This window comes from Labrus bergylta, chromosome 2 (assembly GCF_963930695.1).
Source record: "Labrus bergylta chromosome 2, fLabBer1.1, whole genome shotgun sequence".
Lineage (NCBI taxonomy): Eukaryota > Metazoa > Chordata > Actinopteri > Labriformes > Labridae > Labrus > Labrus bergylta.
In genome coordinates, this window is record NC_089196.1 from 37,284,226 (window position 1) to 37,312,124 (window position 27,899).

General features: G+C 38.3%; 1 protein-coding gene and 1 long non-coding RNA gene across 2 annotated transcripts in view; one reads left to right on the forward strand and one right to left on the reverse strand.

Moving 5' to 3' along the window:
• Nucleotides 1-27,899, reverse strand: part of LOC109977176 (deoxynucleoside triphosphate triphosphohydrolase SAMHD1-like) — a 168,099-nt gene that overhangs the window by 118,654 nt on the left and 21,546 nt on the right. The gene's annotated exons all lie outside the window — the stretch shown is intronic.
• On the forward strand, nucleotides 1,942-5,888 carry LOC136178182 (uncharacterized). The gene is made up of 3 exons (XR_010665577.1): nucleotides 1,942-2,045; nucleotides 2,909-2,953; nucleotides 5,810-5,888. It is a non-coding gene; the product is annotated as an uncharacterized lncRNA (long non-coding RNA).

Below are 27,899 nucleotides of genomic sequence, written 5' to 3' on the forward strand. Positions count from 1 at the left end.
TCAACACTGCTGTTATAATGTACAAGGGACAGAATAATGCACTTCCATACTGCATCCAGGAACTGTACAGGGCTTGAGAAAGTAAATTTAAGCAAAGGGGAACATGTATGTTAAAAAATTCAAGGGCAAGAACTAACACCAAAAGTAGGTGCTTATCTGTTAAAGGGGTTAACCTATGGAACAACTTAGACAACGAATTAAAAATGTGCAGCTCAATTAGAAAATTCAAAAAACTGTTCAAATTCAGGGTAATAGAAAAATATAAAACATCATTATGATAATGACACCAACAGCAGTACTCATACTGTTTCTATAATATATATATAATCTAGTTATGTACATGATCTATACATATATATATATTTTTTTTCTTTAATTATTATTATCTTTTTTTTTTTCTTCTACTATGTATTGTTTGAATGTGTAAATCTACATTAGTAAATGTATAACATTGTGTATAGAGGGAGCCTGGAGTATAATGTATATTCATATGGTAATATTGTTGCTCTATGAAATATGGAACATAAACATATAGAAAGCATATAATAGTTTATAACTATAATCTGACTATAATTAATCATTTATGGAAGCTTATCATTTATTTATTTTTTTCCTTTTATTGTTTTGATTTGGTTAACTTACAACTGTTTTCTGTTTTGTGAAATCAGGTTACTTTGTTTGTTTGTTTTTTGCAGATATTCTTGTTTTGATATACTGTATTAATGAAATGTTCAAAGAGTACACTCAAAGAAATGAACTAGGGCATGTGTTTGATTAGCAAACTAGGAATTTGTTTACATGAATTAATTGTGTTTCGCTCTATTAAATGATTAATTCTTGTTCATAAAACATGATTTAAATGAAATTCAGATCAATTATAAACACACACATCAATCCAATGAGATGTGGGTTCATCAAAACAACTATTGTTGTACTGTTTCAGCTACTGCGCATGCTCAAAGCCCTTGACCGAGTGCAGAGACAGACTGACACTGACGAGCACACGCTGCGGCTGAATGTTTGACGTCCTACTTACATGTAAGTAATTCATATATATACAAACATAAATGTTTTAATTTAACCTGGCGAGTGATAAATTATAGTTGTGACACATTTCTCAGTTGAAAAGTTTATCATTTGTATCAATGGTTTCTCAGTTAGCTCTAGGTAGCTCAACTCCGCCATGCTAGGTTTCTATAATTTACACCCTGAGTAGCTACAGTATTTCTCATTATTGGTTTTTTGTGTACTTCATGTGCTATTCAAATGGCGATAGATTAACATATCACAAAGTTTGTAAGTAGTTCTGCAATTAGAGGGACACGTTGTGCGTGGAGAGGGGAGTGGGGGTTTCAGTACATAGACGTAGCCACAGTGCCAGCACGTAGCCACAGCCACAGCCACCACAGTCAAATGTGTTTTGAGCGGTTAATGTTCATCTAGCGTGACTGTATCGTGAGCATTGTTGTTTTAATGTCAGAGGAAGCACAAACTTTAGCGCAAGGCTGCAGCTCAAATCAACGGACTCGCTTTTATTTTCAGCTGGGGCTTCATGGGTGACTGATGATTACCGCGCTTCTCTAGCTGCGTGTATTTCAGTTAAGCAGGCTAAATACATTAACTGAAATAAGTTAAGATGGAGGACAGCGGGTGTGTCGCAGCAGTTGTGTTAAGGTAACAACAAGAAGCAAATTGAATCAATTAGATAGTTCTGTCTCTAACCTAACAACATTAGAACATGTTGAATATGCTCGTTTCCTTGGATTTTCACTGGTCAGTCGTGCCATTCTTAAAATGATTCACTATCTGTATTTAGGTTAATATAATATTGCATTTTTGTTTTATTAAATATATGCACCTCTACATTAAGTTAAACGGTCTGTGTGTCTACCTACAAATACTGAAATGTTTATTCACAACATATGCCTAAATATTGCTTGAGTTTTTAACATTTTAAAACTGTTTCTCTTTTATTAACCAGAAATACATCAGAAATTCAGCAGTCCCCATGCCTTGAGATGTTTATGTACCTCATGCAGTACATGGTAAGTTAATATTTTTATCATATTGATTATCCAGTGCCAAATGTGCATTGTGTACACATCTAAAATTGAGGATTAGTGTTTTAGCTTATATGTAGTGTTAAATTATTTTTGCAAACTGAATTTGCTTTAATTCCTGAGGGTACAAGGCCTGATAAATACCGGTATATTTGTTCATATTTTGTATGAAGCTTCCTTTTTAGCAGATTTCCTCCAGTTTTCTGTTTTCAATGTTTGATACTGCATTGTTAATACAAACTCATCATCACCTGCATCAATATTAAAGCATTAACATTATAATTTGTTTGGCCTTTCAAAGGACATAACCCCTACAGTACTCCTAATGTACAGGCTCATGAAAAATTCTCTAGCTTGGAAGATTTATTTAAGTCAAGTGCTGAGCTAAAGTTGGCTATTTTAGTTGGGGGGGGGGCTTACGGCTGTTTGGCCAGCAGCCGGTGCTTACTGTGTGGCACAGGCACAGACAGACCATAGACAAGACAGGGATAGACACGATCGCCTCACAGGAGCTGCTGAGGTTTTTCCGCGGCACGAAAATGGAACGCCGCATGCCGAAAAATTTGCACCGTACCTGGTGTGTAAGGTGAACTTGCGGAAAAAAATCACACACGGAATTTCCGCATTTCCATATCGCACTCGGTGTGAATTGGCCATAAGCTAGTAAAATACAATACTTTTATAAGTATTGAGGGTTTTTGTTTACACATTTTGAAAGACTCAATGTATTGACAATTATCCTTTAAGATATTGAGATAATTTTCTTTTGTCAATATCGCCCACCCCTAAAATGTACATAAATTATCATTTGCTAATTTTTTTTTTTCTTCTTCTCTTCTTTCTTTCAGTGACGTGTATGTGGCAGTGCAAACATTGTGTGGCAAGAGAGAGTAGTAGGTACAAATTACTTAAACATTATAAACTACATCATCATTATGGGAGAAGCCAACATTATCAATGCATATATGTAAATTGTCCTTGCACATTCAGGACGTGGACTGGACTTCACACCCATGTCTATAAAGCTCATTCCTCTCAACCTACACAGACTGCTTTAAATTCAGTAACATTTAAATGCGAGGTATGTGGATGTAGTGACCTCTCTACTGAGAGAGATTTTTTTATTCATATTGGGACACATCTGCACAGTTGTGAGACAGTTGGTTGTGTATTTCTTGGATGCTATTTCCAGACAAATATTTACAGTACATTTTACACACACAAAAAGAGAAAGCATCATCCACACACATTAAAAGATTTTAAAACCAGTGTAGTTAAGTTTGTGAACCCTGTCCAAGGATCGGATGCCCCTGATGCTGTTGTAGCTGGCTGTTCTGATGTGTCATTTGATGAGGTTGAGGCTGAGACAGTGACAGAAAACGATAGTGGAGTTGAAAATATACCAGAAGTAATTGAGCGGAAAATAGCAACAATATTGTTAAAATTAGAACATATATTTCATATTCCAGCAAAAGGATTAGATGAATTGTTGGAGGAGTTTCGTTTTTTAAGTTCAGCTAGTGTACCTGTCACAAAGCGTACAATTACAGAAATTTTCAAAAGCCATAACCCCAATATTGGTCAGGCAGTTGTTGAAGAACTTGCCAATTCTGTGTCTCTCTCTAACCCTGTCACTAAAAGTTTTGAAAAGTGTGGACCTCTTGCCACATCCTATAAAAGAAAACAATATTACAAGCTAAATTTTAGAGTTGTAGAGGCTGTTGAGTATATTTTATCTGTCAAACAAAGGAGGTCATTTCAATATGTCCCATTATTACAGTTATTGCAGGAAGTACTGAGTCACAATAAATTACTGGATAAAGTGATTGATGAACACATAGCTAAAAAACATAAAGAAGCTTTGCATTGTGATCAGAGAGTTTACAGGTCTTTTCGAGATGGTGAAAATTATAAAATAAATAGCTTTCTAGCGGTTGCTAAGTTGAGAATTTCCATTAAACTTTATATCGACGAGTTTGAGGTTTGTAATCCTCTTGGGACCTTGCGCAAAAAGCACAAACTCTGTGGGATATATTGGGTCTTGGACAATTTACCGCCAGGCTCTCATTCTGCTCTCTCATCAATTTATTTAGCTGTTCTTTGTAAAAGTGACGATTTGAGGAAATTTGGTTTCGAAGAAGTTTGGATCCACTTTTGAAAGATCTTGTAATTCTGGAGGAACATGATGTGTTCATCAGTCAGTTGAATGAGTGCATCAAAGGCACTGTGAGTTGCGTAATAGCTGATAACCTGGGAGCCCATGGCCTGGCTGGTTTTGTAGAAAGTTTTTCTGGTGAATACATCTGTAGATTCTGTACAGCTAAGAAAACCGAAATTCAGTCGTTAACAGCTAATCGCTTTGAGCTTAGAACACAGGAACTTCATGATGCACATTTGAAGTGTGCACTGGAAAAAGCAAGTGCATGCTATGGTGTTAAACATGAATGTTTGTTAAGTAAGAATCTCTCCCATTTTCATGTTACTGCAGGCTACCCTCCAGACCTTGCCCATGATCTGTTTGAGGGCATAATACCTGTGGAGCTAGCTCATTGTCTTTCTCTTTTCATTTCTAAAAAGTATTTCAGTTTAGAAAAACTGAACAGTTTGATCCAAACCTTCGAGTATAAATGGGCAGATAAAACAAATCGGCCTCATGCAATACCACAGACTTTCTCAGTAAAAAAGAGCATTGGTGGAAACGCACACGAGAATTGGGCTCTGCTTCGACTGTTGCCTCTTATCATTGGTTCACTTGTTCCAGAGGATGAACCTACATGGCATTTTGTTTTGGATCTCAAGGACATAGTGGAACTTGTTGTAGCCCCTGTCCACTCTGAAGAGTCAATATCTTTCCTCGAGTGTAAAATTGATGAACATCGCCAGAGATACCAAGAGTTTTTTCCCAACAACAGGCTTCTCTCGAAACATCCTTTTTTGGAGCACTATGTTGTTCTGATTCACCTTTTTGGCCCTCTTGTCCATACATGGACGATGAGATTTGAGGCGAAACATACTGTCTTCAAACAGATTGCTCGCCATACAAACTGTTTCAAAAACATACCTCTCACACTCGCGAGAAAACATCAGCTTGTGATTGCCTCTGATTTGCACTCTCCTGACCATAGGACACCTTTGGCGGTAACAAGTGTCTCACCAGTACCAGTATATGTTTTGCAAAGTGACATTGCAGCTGCTATTAGGCTAAGATTACCAAATGAGACTGATGTCAACATTACCAACTGTGTTTCATACAATGGAATGAATTACAACAAAGGAATGATTCTTGTCCATGGGCAATTATTTGGTCTTCCTGAGTTAGCTGAAATTCTGCAGATTTGTATTTTGCAAGCCAAGATACATTTTATTGTGAGAAAGTTATCCAGTTGGTATAGAGAGCACTTTAGAGCTTTTCAACTGGACATGTCACATGTGAGAGAGGTGGCTCTGATTGAGCATCGGGAGCTACTTGATGACTACCCGTTAGCTGCCTATTCAGTGGGATGCCTGCGTCTGGTTTCTCTGAAGAGACACACTAACTTGCACGGAAAATAAGAATAACGTTTGTCAGTATTTACCCCCACAATCAACATAATCATGTAACCATCACGCAAGGACCTGTGCATTGTACCTGTCAAATAAACAAACATCACAAGGCACCGTTTGTCATAAAAGTGCCTCTTTTTTATTGGGATATATTCAACCTGTTTGTTTGTTTGTGTGTTTGTGTGTGTGTGTGTGTGTGTGTTCAGGTCTCCACAATGACCCAGCCTATGAGACTGAGGGTCATCCTGGGTGACGATGATGCCAGAAAGCTAATCCTGCCGGCAGGTAAACCAGGCTCCATGGAGGAACTGTACAAGACTATAAAGATGAGTTTTGGATTAGAGCAAGATTTCCGTCTTCAATATCAAGATGCTGATTTTGGAAATGAGTTCATAAATCTGTCAGAGATCTCTGACATTGATGACAAAGCGAATTTAAAGGTGGTCTATGTTGTGGCAGTCTACTTGCAAAATTCTACAGAAGATGACTCGATGCTTCAACCTCTGCCAGTCTAAAGCCTTACTGATTCCTCATGACACGGATAATACAGAGCCTGCTTCATCATCAGGGTCATCGCCATCTGCACGGCTGTTCAGTTGGCCAAGTGTTTTCATAGTGCCTCCCTTCAACTATGAGTCTGAACTGCAACTTGAAACGGCCAATGCTGAATGCAGTGCGATTGGAACTTATTTGAGCCCGCCACCAAAGCTGAAATCTCACATTCTGGAACGACTGTCTGAAGAAATTCTTAAATTCAAAGCCTATCCAACTGACAATAATCTTACTGACGTTGCAGAAGCACTTGTGAAAAAACATCCTTGTCTGAGGGAGCAAGGATCCTTCAATGGCTGTTATGGGTGGAAGATTAGCCTCAAATACAAAATGGCCAACTTCCGGTCCAAACTGAGGGGCCTTGGCTGTCCTGAGGTGATGATAAATTCACTAAAGAACAAGAACCAAGACAAGCGTTTGGCAGCATTGAATGTGAAAAAGCCCAGGAGGGCAGAAGTTAATTACTGTCCTCAGCATCCAAAAGGAGAAACCGCTGAGAGTCTGGAGAAGGAAAGAGTCGCACTGCTTTCAGAAAATAAGAAGAACAACAACGACCATATTGTGACATTGACAATGGAGAAGACTTTCTCATACAGGAGGCAAGAAATCCTTGCAGGAGAGCCTTTGGTTGCAGACTTCAAGAGCAGATGGCCAGCTCTGTTCAATGCGAAAGAGGTGCGTCTCCTATGTGTGCTCAGGTTTAATTATTACCAGTTATTTTTCTCTCTACTGATAATGATTAAACAACTAATAGTTCATTGCTCATTCTTCTTGACTTGTGATGTTCTTACAGGGTTAGTGACGTTCGCTTTATTGTTTTCCAGATCGATAAGGAGTTCCATCGCATATCAACTGTACCTCTACTTTCTACATTCTTTGCTGCTTTCGACCCGTTCTCTCCGCGCCTGATGGAGATATTTCGGTGCAAAGGTGGAGCGCCTGGAAGAAGAATAAGACACGTCATGGTGGATATTTCCAAGGTTTGTATTAAAGAGTTGATTTCTGCTTATGCAATGTTTTTACATAAAGAAATAACGGATGCCCTCACATTCCTGTTAGCAAAAGACGTGCCCTATCAACACCATTAGTAACGGTTTAATTTTTTATTTTGACATTTATTTTATTCTTTTTTGAATATATTTTTCACTTATTTGCAGTTTTCTTGTTCTTCAGTTCAATTAGGCCTATATTTAAAGTTCAAATTCATTGTGTTAAAAGAAACACCTGTGTTCAAAATTAAATAAATGCATGATGTTCTCAAACAATGTCTTTAATAATCATGATTTGTACCAAAATCAAGCAGCCATAATACACTGTCAGCTGTATCTGCAAGACTGGTGTCTGATTTTTTATTTTAGCGCCTCTAAATGATGCCCATACACAGTATTTACACATGTGTAAAGTTTGTATTGTAATTTTAATAGTGCTTTTTTACATGTTTCCTGTTTACCAGAAGTTAGTAAAGACACAGAATGTCATAAATTGACCACAACGAAAGGAAGCTACAGACACGTAACATGAGAGAAAAGGAATGATTGGGAGAGTGATGAAAAGCATAAAAGTTTACATTTGTACAGTTACCTTTTCAAACTGCTGCCAACAATGAAGAATATTGTCTAAACGAGTTCCCTTTTTTCCCTCAGGACGACACAATTCATACAAGACGTGCATGTGTCCTCAAGTCATTGTGCATCTACTTGAACGAAGACCCAGAGAAACTTGTTAAGGATTATATGGTGAGTTACGTACACCATGTTTGACAAAGTAGCTGTAAAACAGTTGGAAAGAGCAAATCTTTACTTGCTTGGTATGATAAATTCACAGAAGAAATTAATAGTTAGTAGTAGTAGTAGAAGTATTTTTTTATTGGTATAATCTCTTGAAAATAAGTTATTTCTTTTATGGCCTTAGAATGAGCATTTTATATCTACACAGGAGCGAGGAGCAGCGCCATGTTTCTGCAGTAGCACAGAAGGGACAAAGTTAACGGCCTTACAGGGTGTTTTTATATATAGTGGGTGTTCTGGGGAAATGCACCTGTTAGAATAAGAATAATTACTATAGAATAAATAACTACATACATCTTCACCTCATCACTTATATTGTAGAAAGACTTGGGGCAGTGGTGGATGATGTCATCTTTAGTAACTAGCTTATTGTCCTTGAAGGCCACTGTAGCTTCTGTAAATTCTCCCTAAAGGGAGCGTTTACATATAAAATCTTATCACTTGATGATGCCAAAATACATGTTATAACACATTGAACCTTTTAGGCAGCAAAACATACATTTTAAACCTTTTTGGCCTAATACAAATTCTGCCTATTATTTTATCTAATTATGAAATTTCTTTGAGTTTGAAAACTAGAGACATCAAATTTAGTGTTCTCAGTTTTAAACAACCATGACAATATTTATCATCTGTTTTGTGCAGAGCTGGGTCATAAGTCATAAATTCAAGCAAACATAAAACAAAATGTACTTATTATATCCCACAGAACACAGACAGCGAGGTCAGCGCTTCCATGGACCAGACTGTGTTGGGAGTGTATGTCATACAGAAGGAGGGTGCGGAGCCTGGAGATGACCCAGAGGACATCGGTATCCTGATTGAAGGTGTGAAAATCCTCAATGACTTGGGCAACATTGGGATCGACTGTGCTTTGTTATTTGGACTAATATACTGTCTGAACCTGAGCTACCCGCCAGACCTCAAATGCACTTTTGAAGTGATGCAGAAGATTCTTCTGAATCTGGATGGGCAGAGGTTGTCGTCCAAGGCACAATTCCTAAAAAATAAGCTCATGGAGTAAATTTGCTTTAATAGTAGAGGAACAAACCCCTAAAAAAGGCTTTAGTTTTCGAGATACCCCTACCCGAGGTAGAACAAAGCACGACCATATTTTTTCATAACTTGAACATGTCTAGTTTATGAAACGGATTGTTGTATAAAAATATTTTACTGCAAAATAACTTTTTTTGGATGTTTTATGCATCTTACAAAAAAACGAAAATAGGTCAAATTAGGGCTTCTCCAAAAGGGACAGCTCTAGCCTTATCACATGTATCTCTGGGAATCAGAATCAGAATTTCACCACATTTGGACAGGATGTTCACAGATTAGTTACAATTATGCAAAGTTTTTATCAATACCGTTTTCAGTTTTTGAATTTTTCACACTTAAACACACATGTAGTTTAGGCAGAAATTGAAAATTGAAACAAAAATTCAAAAGGTATGTATATCAAAGTCTGTCATTTTTTAAGTAAGGACACCAAACATTAAAATATCTCATTTGTATCTTCTTTAGACTGTTATCTCAACATAAAAGCAAGTTATGTGACTTTTCACTTGACCCGATGCTGTCACCAGCCCCTAACAGGAAACTAGTGCAGCCAGGATTTCAGGGCGACCTGGTACAATGGGGCCCTATGGGTGTGTATGTGGGAGGAGGTGGCCACAAACAATTGATTAAGACTGAACAACAAGACACAATATAATTGTATTCTGTAATATATATATAATTAAACATTTTATAGTTATTCCTAATACATTTTGTCTCATATTTTCTATCTTACATATGATTTATATGATGACACTCAGAGTCAACCCGCTGCTTTCAACAATATTGTCACCTATGACATTGTTTCTATTTCATTCTAAAAAAATTAAAGCATTGTCTTGCCATCAGTTGTGAAATATTAATGAACTAAAAAACAGTATTGATATATATAACCTTGAGTTCTTAGAAATTAAATATACTTCATATAGTCTATTTGTATATCGGCCATACAGCCTGTTGTAGTTTTTTAATGTATTTCAGTCATATAAAGATGGTGTGTAGTCACCATATCTCCTGCTTTTAAGATGAACGCTAGTTACTCCAGAGGATACACTGGAAGAAGGGATAGTTTTTATAATACCCTAAGTATGATAAAGTGTTAAAAAAAGCTACAATAGCTATTTTTGTTGAATGATTTATCAGGCAACCAATGGAGCTGGGATACAAAACAATGATGGTGTAAATGTGTGTAAGGTAAATTAGGATAACAATCATGCAAACATGTTTATAAAAAACAACCAAATCAAGACACCATAACCAAATCAAGACACCATAACCAAAGACAACACAACCAAAGACAACACTACCAAATCAAGACAACATAACTAAATCAAGACACCACAACCAAATCAAGACATCACAACCAAATCAAGACATCACAACCAAATCAAGACAACACAACCAAATCAAGACACCACAACCAAAGACAACACAACCAAATCAAGATAACACAACCAAATCAAGACACCACAACCAAATCAAGACATCACAACCAAATCAAGACACCATAACCAAAGACAACACAACAAAATCAAGACACCATAACCAAATCAAGACACCATAACCAAAGACAACACAACCAAAGACAACACAACCAAATCAAGACATCACAACCAAATCAAGACACCACAACCAAATCAAGACACCCTGACATTGATTTGGTTATGGTGTCTTGATTTGGTTATGGTGTCTTGATTTGGTTGTGGTGTTTTGATTTGGTTGTGGTGTCTTGATTTAGTTGTGGTGTGTTGATTATTTGTGGTGTCTTGATTTGGTTGTGATATCTTGATTTAGTTGTGGTGTGTTGATTATTTGTGATGTCTTGATTTGGTTGTAATGTCTTGATTTAGTTGTGGTGTGTTGATTATTTGTGGTGTCTTGATTTGGTTGTGATATCTTGATTTAGTTGTGGTGTGTTGATTATTTGTGATGTCTTGATTTGGTTGTGATGTCTTTATTTGTTTGTGATGTTTGGTTGGTTGACTTTGTTGATGGTTATTTTCTGCAGCAATTGTTTTCTTAAAGCTCCTGTGATGTAAGAGGTCAAACTCTGTCCCCAGGGGATGCTTAATGTGACACAAAGGATTTTAGTTGTACGGTGTTAAGCTCTCAGGTTCACAGTCATTTTTTCTAAAAGTGGAAATCATCCTTTGTAATGAGCATTTAAAATCAAATGTCATTATATATAATGAGGTAAAATAAGTGTATAAAGAAGTTTTTTATAAACATGTTTGCATGACTGTTATCCTAATTTACCTCACACACATTTACACCATCATTGTTTTGTATCCCAGCTCCATTGGTTGCCATGAAATCATTCAACAAAAATAGCTATTGTAGTTTTTTTATAACACTTCATCATACTTAGGGTATTATAAAAACTATCCCTTCATCCAGTGTATCCTCTGGAGTAACTAGGGTTCATCTTAAAAGCAGGAGATATGGTGACTACACACCATCTTTATGTGACTGAAATACGTTAAAAAACTACAACAGGCTGTATGGCCGATATACAAATAGACTATATGAAGTATATTTAATTTCTAAGAACTCAAGGTTATATATATCAATACTGTTTTTTAGTTCATTAATATTTCACAACTGATGGCAAGACAATGCTTTAATTTTTTAGAATGAAATAGAAACAATGTCATAGGTGACAATATTGTTGAAAGCAGCGGGTTGACTCTGAGTGTCATCATATAAATTATATGTAAGATACAAAATGTATTAGGAATAACTATAAAATGTTTAATTATATATATATTACAGAATACAATTATATTGTGTCTTGTTGTTATGTCTTAATCAATTGTTTGTGGCCACCTCCTCCCACATAAACATCCATAAGGCCCCATTGTACCAGGTCGCCCTGAAATCCTGGCTGCACTAGTTTCCTGTTAGGGGCTGGTGACAGCATCGGGTCAAGTGAAAAGTCACATAACTTGCTTTTATGTTGAGATAACAGTCTAAAGAAGATACAAATGAGATATTTTAATGTTTGGTGTCCTTACTTAAAAAATGACAGACTTTGATATACATACCTTTTGAATTTTTGTTTCAATTTTCAATTTCCGCCTAAACTACATGTGTGTTTAAGTGTGAAAAATTCAAAAACTGAAAATGGTATTGATAAAAACTTTGCATAATTGTAACTAATAACTATCTGTGAACATCCTGTCCAAATGTGGTGAAATTCTGATTCTGATTCCCAGAGATACATGTGATAAGGCTAGAGCTGTCCCTTTTGGAGAAGCCCTAATTTGACCTATTTTCGTTTTTTTGTAAGATGCATAAAACATCCAAAAAAAGTTATTTTGCAGTAAAATATTTTTATACAACAATCCGTTTCATAAACTAGACATGTTCAAGTTATGAAAAAATATGGTCGTGCTTTGTTCTACCTCGGGTAGGGGTCTCTCAACTTTTAGGGGCCCAAGTTCCTCTACTATAAGTAGACATCAACAATGCAGATTTTTTTTTTTTTTTGCTTTAGTTTAAAATTAGAATTCATGAAAATGTTCACAAGGACTTGCATTCAGTATGCTCAACAGACAGAGATCAAGAATGTTGTCTCAGGTTGAAATGTGTTTGTAAGCAGTCTAGTGTAGCTGTTTGTTCCTGGTTTCTTTCTGCAGTAAGACTGTAAGAACTTGAAATGACAGTCATGCACTTACTGAAAGATTTTATAATGCTGTTTAGTAGTGTTAAATGTTTTGATGAGAAAATGTTTTAGATGCATTTGGGGGAAAAATTTTATACTAAACTTTAAGCTTACATGAGGAAACCCCACCAATTTTACGTTAAAATGTTTTAACATGTCTAAGGTATTTCTGCTTATGTGAAGAAAACATATACTTTTGGGGCTCCAGAAGAAGCTGTATGTTATCTGCTAAAAATGTTATTCAGTAGCAAATTGCTACAATTGCATTGTGGGTAATGCTGGCAAAAGGTTTATTAACGCCAAATGTTAAATAAAATGTCAAATGAATTTGAATGTTGTCATTTTTATGCACATTTGGTCACATACAATACATTCTTGTCCTAGGAATGAACGCAACACTAATTAAACCATCGAGATTGACATTAGTTAATTCAATAACACTGACATTAGTATAACTGACAAACCCTGTATGTATTGATACAACAAGGTTGAATTTTGTTCGACTTAGGTGTTTGACCAATGTAGAGTACATTCAATTTGATTTAACCAAAATAACTAAGAACAACCATTTAAAATCAACAAGATGCAAATTAGTTGTGTGCAAATATTAATATGATGTTCAACCCACACATGTATATTGTGTTCAAATAACATGATAAAGTTTGGCTCACTTAACATGATTTGTTTAGATGGAATATAGGTGGCATGATAAAATCATGTTAATCCAATGAATTATTATTTTGAGTGTAGGCATAATAAGCCTTGGCTTCATCCTACACCTTTTTGGCCATTGTTTTTTAAATTTTTATTATTGTTCGTGTATGTTTTATGCTTTGTGGTCATGGACCGAAATAAATATATTTACTACTACTCTACTGCGAGTCTTTAGGCAAAACAAAAACAAGAAAGATAGAGAGCATATTAGTCTGTTATATTTATATAAGATAAACCTTTATTTATCCCACAACGAAGACATTCATATAGGCCTATAGTAGAACTTTTTATAAGTGCCATGGCTGTGAGTGAGTAAAGTGAAAAATGTAAAATAAGCTTTTGCTACATGACATCATGTAGTCATGGTTACAGAGAAGTTGCAAAGTGCTGTCCCATTTGTATTTAACCATTAGAGCCCTCGCAGCCTCATGCACTCAATCACTTTCCAGGTGACGTCGATAAAGTCAGTAAGGATTCAGAGTTTAGGGCAGAGGTCTCAAACTGCCGGCCCGAGGGCCATTTACGGCCCCCCTCCCCCCAATCCCCGGCCCGCCCCGCATGTTAAAAACATAATGTAGTCAGGCCCGCAAAATATTTTTTTAATTAAATGTATTTATTTTATTTTTTCGTTTCTTCATACTAATTAAAAATACAATTTCTTATGAAATTCAAATTTAAAAAAACGTAATTCAATAATTATATTATTAATAAAATTCAATTTTGACAGGGTTGTAAGTCAAAGGCCAAAGGTACCTGCACATGCCCAGAGAGGTTCACGGAGTGAGAGCAGTTGGCGCAAAAGTTTTGTGTTGTTGTTTGGCTGCTTATGACCAAGATGTCGTCAAAAAGGAAAGTTGACAATGAACACAGACAGTTTCAAAAACGATGGACATTACAGTATTTTTTTGTGGAGTTTAGTGGACATGCAACCTGCCTGATATGTCAGGAAAGAATTGTCGTTTTAAAGGAGAACAATCTCAAGCGTCATTACTGCACTAAACACGGAGAGCAGTATGAAAAGTACCAGGGAGAGGAGAGGAAACAGCGTGCCACGCAGCTACAGAGAGGACTTCTTTCTCAGCAAAGTCTTTTCCATAAATCCAAGGAGGAGGCTGATGCTGCTGTTGAAGCAAGTTACGTGTTGAGTGAATTAATTGCCAGAACGGGGAAACCATTCACGGAAGGACAGTTTCTGAAGGAGTGCATGTTGCAAGTTGCTGACATTCTGTGTCCAGAAAAGAAGAGTTTGTTTAACAATATTTATATTTTGGCAAACACTGTGGCAGAGCGGATTAGCAGTTTATCAAGTGACATTTATGAGCAGTTATGTGACAGAGCAAAACGTTTCACTGCATACTCTGTGGCGCTTGATGAAAGCACGGATAAAACGGACACTGCCCAGCTGTCCATTTTCATCAGGGGTAACAATGACCAATTCGAAGTGACTGAAGAGTTGATGAGTTTGTGCGTAATGCACGGCCGCTCTACAGCCAAGGACAGTTTTCAGCAGCTCTCTGACGCGATTAAGCGCGCGGGTTTGCCATGGAATAGACTGGTTGGCATCACCACTGACGGAGCCCCGTCCATGACAGGCAAAAAAAATGGTCTAGTAGCGCTGGTACAGAGAAAATTAGAGGAGGAAAGTGTAGATCCAGCAGTTGTTCTGCACTGCATTGTACACCAACAGGCACTGTGCAGCAAATGCCTGAAATATGAACATGTCATGTCTGTTGTCCTGAAATGTATAAACTACATCAGGTCCAAGGGTTTACAGCACCGCCAGTTCCGGGCCTTTCTAGAGGAGATTGAGTCAGTATATAGTGACGTCCTTTACTTTACTGATGTGTGCTGGCTCAGCAGGGGAAACGTCTTGAAGAGATTTTTTGAGTTAAGAGCAGAGGTGAGGAGATTTATGGAGAATGGCAGAACGGATGTTCCTGATTTGCATGATCCTAAATGGGTTATGGACCTTGCATTCCTAGTGGACATAACACAGCAGCTGAACATCCTCAACCTGAAGCTCCAGGGTCCTGATCAGCTCATAACAGCAGCATATGAAAGTGTGAAAGCCTTCTGCACAAACCTGAGATTGTGGAAAACTCAGCTCTCTGCCAAAAACCTCAGTCATTTCCCAGCATGCAGATCTCTTGTGGAACAGGGCACAGCATTCAGTGGTGATGAATATGCCTCTGCTATTGACAATCTTCTGCAGGAGTTTGATCAGCGTTTTGTTGACTTCAAGGAACACCGGGTCACTTTCCAGGTATTTGCAGACCCTTTTTCAGCTGATGTTGAGAGTGTCCCAAGTGTGTTGCAAATGGAACTTGTTGACCTGCAGTTTAACAGTGAACTGAAAAATAAATTCAGAGAGGTACAGGGGAAGGCAGACCTGACTGGACAGTTTCTAAGAGAATTACCTGCATCCTTCCCAGAGCTATCCAAATTGTTCAGTCGTGTAATGTGCCTTTTTGGAAGCACATACCTGTGTGAGAAACTTTTCTCGACAATGAACTTCAATAAATGCAAGTACAGGTCCAGGCTTAGTGATGCACACCTTGAAGCTGTACTCAGGGTTTCAACTGTGACCTCCATCAAGGTAAATGTGGCTCATCTGTGTGAGCAGAAGCGCTGCCAGGTGTCTGGCAAGAAATAAAATGCAGGATTAGGATTGGTATTTTGAGTAACTGCATTTTTTGGTTCAGCACAGGTTTTAGGAGACACAATTTTGCGGAAACAAAAAGTACATTTGCAAAAATAAAGTCCTTTTTGTGGTGCTTGAACTTTGTAGTGGCCCTCCTTTAAGTCGACAGTACTCCCAGTGGCCTCATGCCAGTCTGAGTTTGAGACCCCTGGTTTAGGGTTTAGGTATGATATCTTGATTCAGCCCATGAGAGCAGTACGGTGAGGGAGATTGGTTTCACCTGGCTCAGAGTGACACTTCAGAGAGCCTCTCTGATTGGCCACAGGCAGCAGGTGACGGGGTAGGAAAGGTAGAAGAGGACAGCACACTGGTTGGTCTGTGTGTGTAGGCCTACTTGCAGACTTCTCATGGTTAATTTAATAGATTGATTGTTAATTTATTTTCGTGTCATGCACACAAAGTGCTCAACCCACATGGACTTATAAGACACCAAAGAATTCAGTTGCAGTGGTTCACAAAGAATCATAACATTACGAAGTTGCCAGCTCCTGTCAAAGTTCAGTCTTAAACAATGTGTTCTGTCTTTTATCCCAGGCTTTACAAACAAAATCTGCTGTAACAAAGGTTCCTTTTTTAAAACTTTTCATAATCGTCATAATTTGAAGACATTCTTTTAAAAATAACATCCCTGATGTCAGCATACATCGGGCAATAAAACAAAAAGTGAATCTCGTTTTCAGTTTTTCCCAACTCACACAAAAAACAAAAACTCTAAAGCTAAAGGCAATGTTCCTGAACATAGTTGAGCGCAGAGGGCTCTTTGTCTTTTAGTTAAATTAAATTTAGCATAGGCTTCTATGCTGCAGCAATCCTTTATGAGACAGTATGTGCTTAGTTTTGGTTTGCACCACATATCCACAGACCATTTCTCTTTGTACGTTAGAAACATATTATTTTTTATCTCATGAATATCACATATATTCCATAATAGAGATGGGAGGATGAAGCCACATGACAAATGATGGCTGATAAAGCCTCCACACTTGATTCAAAAAATGAGTCATTACTCAAGGCTGTCAATGACACAGTGCTCGAGTAGGACATCTAGTGGTCAATAAAATGAAGTGCAATTGAGACATGTTATTTATTGGTTCATGAATTGTGTGGGATTTTATTCACCGTGCTCATTCCTGTTCGACTACACAACATGGTTGTATCGTTTCAAGTTGACACAATAAAATACAAGATAAAAATGAACTCATGTTGAAGACAACACGTCTGATTGTAGCTCTACTTAGCCTGACACTTTGTGATATGAATCATATTCTATCCTATAACAAGTTTAAATAGCTAAAAAGATGTTTAATAGTGAGTGTTCAGGGGCTGTATTCACAAAGCCTCCTAAGTACTAAGAGTTGCTCCTAGTGACAAAATTCTAAGAAAATTTGTAGAATCAGGATATTTTCTAAGAATTTCCCCTCAAAGTTAGGACTAGATCTTTGTAAGTAAGTTATTCACAAAGTGTCTTTGCCCTTTGGAGAGCTCCTCAGGTGTAAAACTGAGCTCCTCAGGTGTAAAACACCGTATCAGAGAAATGTTCTTTAAACAGGACATGAAGAATATTTTTATTGACTCATAGGTGGGCCTAACAGACATTAATGATTTGTGCAGACATTTCAATCCATCTCTGACTTTTTTTAGTAGAACGTGAGACATGTTGAGTTCCTTTGTGTGGTTACCTCCACAGGTGCATCCAATAACTAATTAGGACTCTTAACCTGCTGGTGTAAGGATCAGCATGTGAAGAAGCTGCTGCACAAGTGGGCATGTGATTTCAAACATCTTGTAAGCTGGGGGTGCCCACACTTTTTGGCTTGTGAGCTACTTTTAAAATGATCTACCTGCATTAAAATATGCTAAATATATTTATTTATATATATATTGAGTATACTTTATATATACTATATATGTTGGCATACCTTGCATCACTGCATTAACCCTTAAGGCACAAAACAGTTTAGTAATTTCCAACCAGGGGTGTCAAAGTCATATTGGGTCGGTGGCCTGATTGGTTCAAATGAGACTTCGAGAGGGCCGGACTAATTTTGCCAACATCACTATAACTCAAAACATGTGTATATATAGGCCACTGTATTATTTTACAAAATAAATAAAAATAAGCTACTGGTACAGAGAACTGTATTTTAACAGTAACAAAACAGGTCAGGCATTAATCATTATGCTATCCTTGCATCATATTATTAAAAAGATCTATTTCACTTAAGATGAGTTTTTAAAACTGCAGGTTACAGATTTAAAACACAAAATATGTCATTGAGACCTACATGTTGGCACATGGAAATAATTAAATATACCACAATACAGAAGAAAACAACAATCAAATTTTTAATTAAAATGTTTTTGAGATTATTAACTTATATATTTGTTAATATTGCTGTTCAAGGTTATACTACTCTTCAGTGTCCCTTCTCACCTGCAGAGGTCTTGAGGGCGCTTGTGCAGAAAGGATGGTGCGACCTTAGCATGCGTTTTCATCGACCTCTCTAGAGTCTAAAGCCTTTGATACGGTGTGTCACGGTCACCTGGCTGAAGTTTTGGACAAGATGGGAGTCGATGCGACACTTAGGAATCTTATCGGTGATTCCTATTGTAGCGCCCATCCCATGTAGCTATTTGATTTAGTAAATATTAAAGGGGTGTTATAGTACTATGGGCAGGGCCCTGGGTACTTTATGGCTGACCGTGCTTACCTGTGTAACAGAAATTAAGTAACTTATTGCTTAACCTTTTTTAACTTATGATTTTAATAAATGGCGGTGCCTCCACTTAATAAGGAAATATGAACTTTTTATTGCAAATCCCACTAAGAATTAGATGTCTAACTTAATATTCCTCTTTTTAAACTCAAAACACACCTTAATGAAATTAAGTATGACACAAAGACTTCTCTTTAAATTCAAATGTCAAATTTATTTAAATCACAATGATTTTAACCATATAAAACAAACACACATACAATATAATTATTTTCAATATTACCTCAGTAATAAGTTGTCAGTTCAATTGAATATTGACTAAGGGTACCCTTCAAGCTTTAGACTTTAGGAAAACCTTTTCAACAGATACCTTCACAAATAATTATGAATACACACTGAGTAAAAGTACAGTGTGGTGGCAAAATGCTTATAAAATATAAAATAGTATTTTATACTACAGAGTAGCAGCAGCTTTAGAGGGAGGAGACAAGAGCATTATGGAGAGGAGCGCACCGGAGGGGGCGAACTGGGGGAGAGATGCATGACCTGATGAAAAGGAAATCCCTGTTTAAAATATAATGTTGGTGAAAAGAGGGAAATAGGAGAACATAAATATCAATGTTGAAATTCTTTTGAATACAGAGGCTGTGAATGTTCAGTTTTCTTTGGCTATAAAAAGGCAACAATAACCTATAGTTTAATCCTGGTGTTTCTCTTCGTTAATGATTATTGAAGCGAAATAAAAAATAAATGCATGACATTTAAAACATATTAACATACGTGGGGAAAACGTGATCTTTATGTCTTCTTTTATTGTGCCTCTGTCTCCTCCTAACTAACATGACAGCAGCATGTTGTGTGTAACACTGGTCTCCTGCATTAATACCTTCCTTTCAAAGGTGTTAAATACAGACACAGTCACAATCACCTCAATGTTTGTCAGGTTTTGTCAATTTTTAAGAACAATTTCTCAATGAGTGTCATTAAATTTACAATATGATCAACTTGTGACTGTTGAATTGGTCGTGTGTGGAAGCCAATGCAGAATATTTATCAGTTTAAGCAGCATGATGCTCGGTTAATATTACATTACACCACCGCCGGTTGTTGATGTTTGCGTTCACGTTTCGGTTAGTCTCTTAAATCAGTAACAATTATAATAAATCACATCTTACCTTTAGTTTTATCTGGATCTTAAATCAGTAACAGTTATATTAAATCACATCTTACCTTTAGTTTTATCTGGATCTTAAATCAGTAACAGTTATATTAAATCAGATCTTACCTTTAGTTTTATCTGGATACATAGAGAAATATTCTACCCTCGTATATAGTCCTATGAATTTCAGCCTGCACGGTGAAAGTAAAACCTGTTACTCTCGGTATAGTCCACTTATCACTCAGACTGTAAACATGTACAAATTAGTAATGATGCAGGCCAGATTACAATTATGTGACTTTGTTTTTGCCCTAGATACTTTTCAGACCTTACCAGACTTATTTATTTTTGCTGTAAAATAACTGTACAGTCAATGAACCGCATGTATGAGCAGATTTTATATTACGATTCTTGGTTTTAAATACAATTTCAATCACAATAACGATATAACAATATCAAGAAACATAGCATGTCAGTTATTAGCTTTGCTCATTTAATAAAATAAAATAAAAAGATAAAACATGCCGGATAAGTAACCTAGCGTTACAACATTTCAGCTAACCTTAGACTGCTTATGTGTTAGCTAGCTAGATAATGACTTTAACCAAACAATGACACATAAATCACACTTTTTTACTTACTGAAAGAACTGCAAAGATCCCTTAGCTCCCACAGGTCGGTTAGAACAGTTTACTGCAGAACAACTCATTTTGCCAGCTCAAAAAAGACGAAAAAACTGAATGGAAAAATTCAATGGCGTCTCGGCTTTCCTTCACTACGTAACTTTTGTTATTCACAAAGAGAGCTACGGAAGATCGGCGGCTGTCAATCATCGTCAAATATGACGTAAAATCCCATTTTTCAACCTCAAATAACTTATTTAATACAAACTTCACAGAAAAATGAGCACTTGAACACAATGTAGGGTGATAATAACTAATGATCACAGCAGAGTTTATGTTTGGAAAAAAATTATGTGATGAGTATTTTAGCTTTACAGTTTGACCCACATCCCATCTGTTATCATTGAGGAGGCGGGGTTTATAACCTATACTGCAGCCAGTCAGTAGGGGGAGCTCTAAAAATAAAAGCTTCACTAGACCGGGGACCTTGTCCCGTCCATTATTTTTACAGTCTATGGGCTGGACTCACTCAGACAATAATTGCACATGACGTTATTTTACATTCTTTGTCAATTGCAAACTATTAATAACTAGAAACAGTTTTTCCCGATGCCACACAGTTTTGATGTGCATTTGTTGTGTATTACATGGAAATGTTTTCGGTAGCTACATGTATGGTCAAGTACAAGATAAACACTATATAACTAACTGCATTATGTTAAATAATAAGATAACGAACCTTAATCAGCTGACTATATAGCTAGCGTTACCCTGCTCCAACGTTTTACATGTGGTTCGCTTCATGATACTTTATTTATATTCATTCTTATGTAACCTCATTGTATTGCACCTTCACACAGTGACCAAAGCGCCAATTCAATAATCAACCTGACTTTTCACTACTACCTGTAAAATAACATGAACTCACCTCTTCCATCAAGGCCAGGAGGAGAAAAAAGCGTCTTCTCCGAGCCCGCCTTCTTCTCTCTAGCACTAACTCCATAGCAACACGCTGCGGTGTCCACATGGTGAATGCAACTCAGAATTCAGATGTTGACAGCTGGCTTTTATTCTGTCAGCCATGGGGCCATTCATGACTTGGCCAGAGGGATCATTAGTGCCCTCATCTGAGTTGGAGTGTCAATAACATGGGGCGGGCTAATGACGTCACTTCCATACTGAATGAATCAGACAAAGTAGGCACAAATATCTGCCTACTGTGTGTGCATACTGAATAGTAGGTACTAACAGTATGCAGCACGGATAGTACGTACTGCCTACTGCCGACTGAAAGATTGAGTAGGTACTTGGCAATTCGGATACGGCCCGTGAGAGCAGTACGATGAGGGAGGCCCTTTCTGAATAGCCACAGTTCAGTATGCAGTACGTACTATTCAGTAGGGAGTTTCAGTATACTGAACTTTTGTGGTCATTCAGTATGCATGCTTTCAGGAAATTAATTGTATTTTACCACCCACAATGCTGTGCGAAATTAAACGTAAATCGTCACGTCACGTCCACCTCCAAATCAAAACAAACGAGCATGGATTAATTAAATCAATTTTTAATCTAGAGTTAAAGTCCCGTCTGAAATCACTACTTTAAATTAACAACAGAAAATAAAACAAATGTCTGCATTATTATAAAACCTTTCCCCCTCTATTTAAATAATGATTTCACTATTTAAATGCGTCTTTATTGGTTTATTTTATATTCTGTATCTTACAGAAATTAAATCGTAGTTAAACGTTGTCTCTGCACGTGGTGTAGCGACAACAACTTCTTCCTGAACGTCGAGAACGTCGAGACCAAGGAGGTTGTTGTCGACTTCCGGAGAGTCCCCACTCCTAAACCCCGACTGACCATCGACGGTGCTGCTGTGGAGAGAGTGAGCAGCACCAAGTTCCTGGGGGTTCACATCAGTGAGGATCTCTCCTGGACAACCAACACCACATCACTGGCCAATAAGTCCCAGCAGCACCTCTACTTCCTCCGCAAGCTGAAGAGAGCACGAGCCCCCCATCCATCATGTGCTCCTTCTACAGAGGCACCATCGAGAGCATCCTGACCAGCTGCATCACTATGTGGCTTGGGAGCTGCACTGCTGCCAACCGCAAGACCCTGCAGCACAGTGAAGGCTTCTGAATGGATTATCGGTGTCCCACTCCCCTCTCTTCTGGACCTCTACAGAACCCGCCTCACCCGCAAAGCAACCAGCATTGTGCGTGACCCCACCCACCCCTCACACAGCCTCTTCAGCTTCCTGCCATCGGGGAGACGGTACCGCAACCTGCGGGCCGGCTCCACCAGACTGGGAAACAGTTTCTTCCACCAAGCAGTCAGGAAGCTTAACTCTCTCCCCTCTCTTCCTTCCCTCCCCTCTGCCCCCACGAACACTGGACTTTGAAACCCCCTCCCGTTTGCCACCAAGAACTCTGGACTAATAACTCTGAAGTTAACTATTCAAAAGTACACTCAGTTTACTGCACATTGCACAAGTTTACTTTTTCTTTAAATTTTATTTTATTTATCATTTTGTACCTTTTGCACAATTTAGAATTTATTACTGTAAATATTATTTCTTATTTTTACCTCATTTCATTTTATCTTATCTTATTTTACCTTATTTTGGTTGTATTGCACCGCGGGACGGAGACAAACGCAATTTCGATTCCACTGTATGTCTGACATATTTTGAAATTGACAATAAAGTTGACTTTGACTTTACTGTTTTTCATTTGATCTTTCCTTTATGTAGGCTACTGTATGTTATTTAGTTATTTAATCTGTCTTTTACTTGATTTACATTGTGATATTGTTTTGTTTACCTGACTGTATATGTGCATTACTCTTCTTGAATAAAGCTAAACAAAAAAAAACAGGTGAATGCGGCCGGTTCGGGAAACGTAAATGACGCCACTTCCTTACTGAATGAATCAGAAGAAGTAGGAACAAATATCTGTCTACTGTGCACGCCTACTGAATAGTAGGTACTAAACAGTATACAGCACAGATAGTAGGTACTGTCTACTGCCTACTGAAAGATTGAGTAGGTACTTGTCAATTCGGATACAGCCGGAAATTGGTTTCACCTGGCTCAGAGTGACACTGATTCAGAGAGCCTCTCTGATTGGCCAGAGGCAGCAGGTGACGGGGTAGAAAAGGTGGAAGAGGACAGCACACTGGTTGGTCTGTGTGTTTAGACCTACTTGCAGACTTTTCATGGTCAACTTAATAGAGATGAGAGGATGAAGCCTCATGACTAATGATGGCTCATAAAGCCTCCACTAATGATGGCGAAATGTGGCTTTGTGACGCAATGAGGCTTTCCAGCCAATTGTATAACAAATAGATTCATTACTCGAGGCCTCATTTAACACAATGTACACTAGTGACACCTACTGGTCAAAACAATTTAGAGCAGCCAAATTATTATTGATCACATCACCTGCCATTGCATTACTGACATGTTATAGCAAATTGTACTACTGCGGTAACCAGTAAGGATTTGCGTGATATCACTTTATAACATACCTTAGTTAATATAATCCTATTATCTTTCGGTGATTTTTTTTTTTTTTTTATGATTTCCTATCAAGATATAGCCTATGAAACAATAATATATATAAATCTATTGTTCAACAAGTTTGAGGACCTATGTTAACTACAAGTCCAGGAAAAAAAGCAAGATTGAAAGAAAGAGGGACAACATTTGGGGGTTTGATTGGGCAGTAAAAGTGCTTCTGTCTTTTCCAATACAGCAGTATGTCATCTGATCTTGGGAGGTTAGTTTCATTGAGGTAGTGCTGGACCTCAATAGTGGCATCAGCAGTGACATTGCAGCTTCTTCTGGTTTGGTCCACACTGCTGTCCAGCAGGCACCACAGGTTTCCACCTAATAAATGTAGAAAAAAACATTATTGCCAGTAATTATACTTCACATGATACAAATATACCAGGACTTATATGTCAACAACAATTCAGAAACTGAGCAGTAAACATAAAATTACCAGAGGTTGTTGCAGACCCAGCAACTTGGGTTGACGTTGAAGGTTGTGCTGGTGTGTCTGATGGCAATGGAGGAACATCTGGCATTTTAATAATTCTGGCACACTCAATTTTCATTCGCCTAACTGCCTCACTGGCCTTTGACTGGCTGAGGAACCCAAGACTTTTGAACCTTGGGTCCAGCATGGTTGCCATAGTCATTATGCTCTTGGACTCCACATTAGCCAAGCTTTCCCTGATGCATCTGACCAGGTTTTCAGCCTGTCGGACAGCCATGTCATTGTTCATGTTCAGTGCTTCATAGTTTACTGCAGCATTTTCAGAATCGGTATAACCTTGGAGGCAGACACTCTTTTCTCCTCAGAGAGTTCCACTGTGGCCTGTTGGAATGGGGACAGCACAAGCAGGCACTCTCTAATGGCCTCATATTCCTGTGCATGAGGCGGGGTGAGGTCTGTATTTAGAGAGGCCAGAGCTGCCCCCACTGGCTCTCTCTGACCATACAGACACTTAAGATCCCCAGATAAGTCACAGTTTCCCCCACCCCCACCATGTGGATGGGGGTGTCAGCAATGCACCAGGGTGGGCAGTTGTTGATAGAAATCTTAGTCTTGCCTCTCTTCTCAATAAGGAAGCCATGGCTCTTTGCCGGGTTGACTCGGAGCCTCGACAGTTGACAAAACTTTCCGAGGATTGCCAGATTCCTGGACATGTCGTCCCAGGAATCACTCAGGAGGACCAAGTCGTCAGCAAAGGCCAAGGATGAAACCGTCAAGTCCTTTACAGTTACTCCCGCCCCCTTCTCCTCCAGAAGGCGGAGAAGAGGGTCGATTGCGAGGTTGAAAAGCAAGGGAGACATGGGGTCCCCCTGCGCAACCTGATCTTCCCTGTGAGACCACAATCCGACTTTATCCTAGTGAAGCAGCGCTTATAGGAGTCATTGATGAATTCCCTGAGCGTCTCATCAACCCCCCTCTTGTCCAGCACCTCCGCCAGGTGGCAGTGATTCACCGAGTCGAAGGCCTTTGAGAGGTCAATGAAGACACATGCCAGGGAACCGCCGTCTTTCTTACACAGGTTGATGAGGCCATCCACTACCACAATGTTCTCAGAACAACCAGGGGCTGGTATGAAGCCCCTCTGGCGGGGGTGCAGGGCGCACACTTCAGTCAACCGGCTAGTCAGAACGCTGGACAGAGTCCTTAGGATCACGGAGCTGATGGTGATGGGCCGCCATTGATTAATGTCTCTCTGTAAAGAGCTACTCATGGACTTAGGGATAAGGGTAGTCAGACTACCCCTTAGACAGGCAGGAAGACGGCCGCTGAGGACGATCGCATTGAACAGATCTGCCAGTTTGACCCCCTTCGGGTCCCACCTCAACAGGTCTGTCTTGCGGATGCGATCGGGCCCAGGGGCGAGCCACTTTTCATCTTCTTCAGCGCCCTCAACACCTCCGCAGGTGAGAAGGAACACTGAAGTGGTGCATTGTCGGCTGCAGGGAGGGCCCCGAATTGACCCAAGCCGCGAAACAGACAATCCCTGCCCCACACCCTTTTGGTATGCGCTCACAATGGCTTCCTTGTTGATACTGCAAGCAACCTCTTCCACGCCGTCCAGAATCCACCTAGCCGCTGCGGACCTATCCGCGAGCAGCCGTTCCTGGGTAGTCTTATAGAGAGGACAAGCCCCGTTCCTCTTTCCGCCCTCCCCCCCCCACATTCCTGTTCAACTACACTACATGGTTGTATGGTTTCAAGCTGACACAATAAAATATAAGATAAAAATGAACTGATGTTGAAGACTACACGTCTGTAGTCGGCTATAGCTCTACTTAGCCTGACACTTTGTGCTTTTAATCATATTCTATCCTGAAACAAGTCTATATAGCCCCTAGCTTAAAAGGTGTTGAATAGTGAGTGTTTGGCAGGCTACAAATCAGTGTGAAAATTGAAATTTTCTTCTCAAATCTGATGGGAATCAAACTCTCGTTCTACTGTTTGAAAGTCGTTGGCCTTACGATGCACCACAAGTCCCAATCACATTCCTCCATGGTTGTTTGAGTAACGTTAGCTACTACACTCCCTGGTCCTTCATCAACTCCCATTAATTTGCATGTTACAGCACTTACATCAACTGTTTTCAGTTGCTACGAGTATCATGGTTTAGTAATGTTATAGAATCTTTAGAACTGAATACAACACTGTCAAACAACATCTGTCAGTCTCTATTTACTTCCAAAGCTCAGCTCAGTTTTTACAGTGTTTACATAGGCAGTGTGCATAGTTCGGTGAGAGGATAATATTTCAGTATATACATGAATAAGTGATTGAAAAATAAAAATGTCTCTCTCCCTCCTCTCTCTCTAATCCATCCACACACACATTTACATCTCATTCACAAATTTTGTTTGATAATGTTTGTTTGCTTAGATTAGTTTGTAATAGCTATTTGTTTGATTAAGTTAATTGATTTTGGATTGATGTTGCTTTGTTTAAATAAATTCTGTTATAATTTAAGAGAGCAGTTGTTTGTAGTTACTAGTGTATTTGCATTGGGATATAAGCTGTGTGTGCGAGGGCTTTGTGTATGGAGTCCACTCCTTCAATTTATTAAATACAGTTATAAATTATGAATAACATTAGTAATCAGTAACTAATTTGAGACTGATTTTAGTGATATTTTGGTTATTCTTCCCTGATTTCAGGGTGGTGCCCCCGAGTCAATTATACATAGTTTAATAACATTGTTATTCATATTATTAAATAATTAATTAAATCTAATTATTAATAATATAACCAAATTTGACTAGATAAAAACCCCAACACAAACCAACATACAGATTGTTCAGACAGTCCAATAGTGTGCAGTCTATCTTTCAGAATTACATAGTCAACCGTATCAAAGGCCTTCGAGGAGTCAATAAAAAGAGCTGCACAAAATCGCTGACTACTTTTAAAGGCGCTGTGGTTGTACTGTGTTTTTCTAAACCATGATTGATATTTACATAAAATATTATTTGTTAATAAAACTTCTTTACGTTGGTCACTCACAAGACATTCCAGAGTCTTAGCCAAGACAGAAAGTTTTGAAATCAGCCTTTAGTGCCATTAGTTGTTTAAAAGGGGAGGGTCTCCTCCTTTTAACAGGGGCAGAACAAAAGCAAATTTCCAATCAACGGGAATTTCCATGGAGACCAAAGAAAGATTAAACAGATAAGTTAATGGTGATGCAATAAAATCAGTAGCTAACTTTAAAAATAAGGCTCTAAATTTTTTGGGCCTACTGGTTTCTTTATTTCTAAAAGTCTGAGGGCTT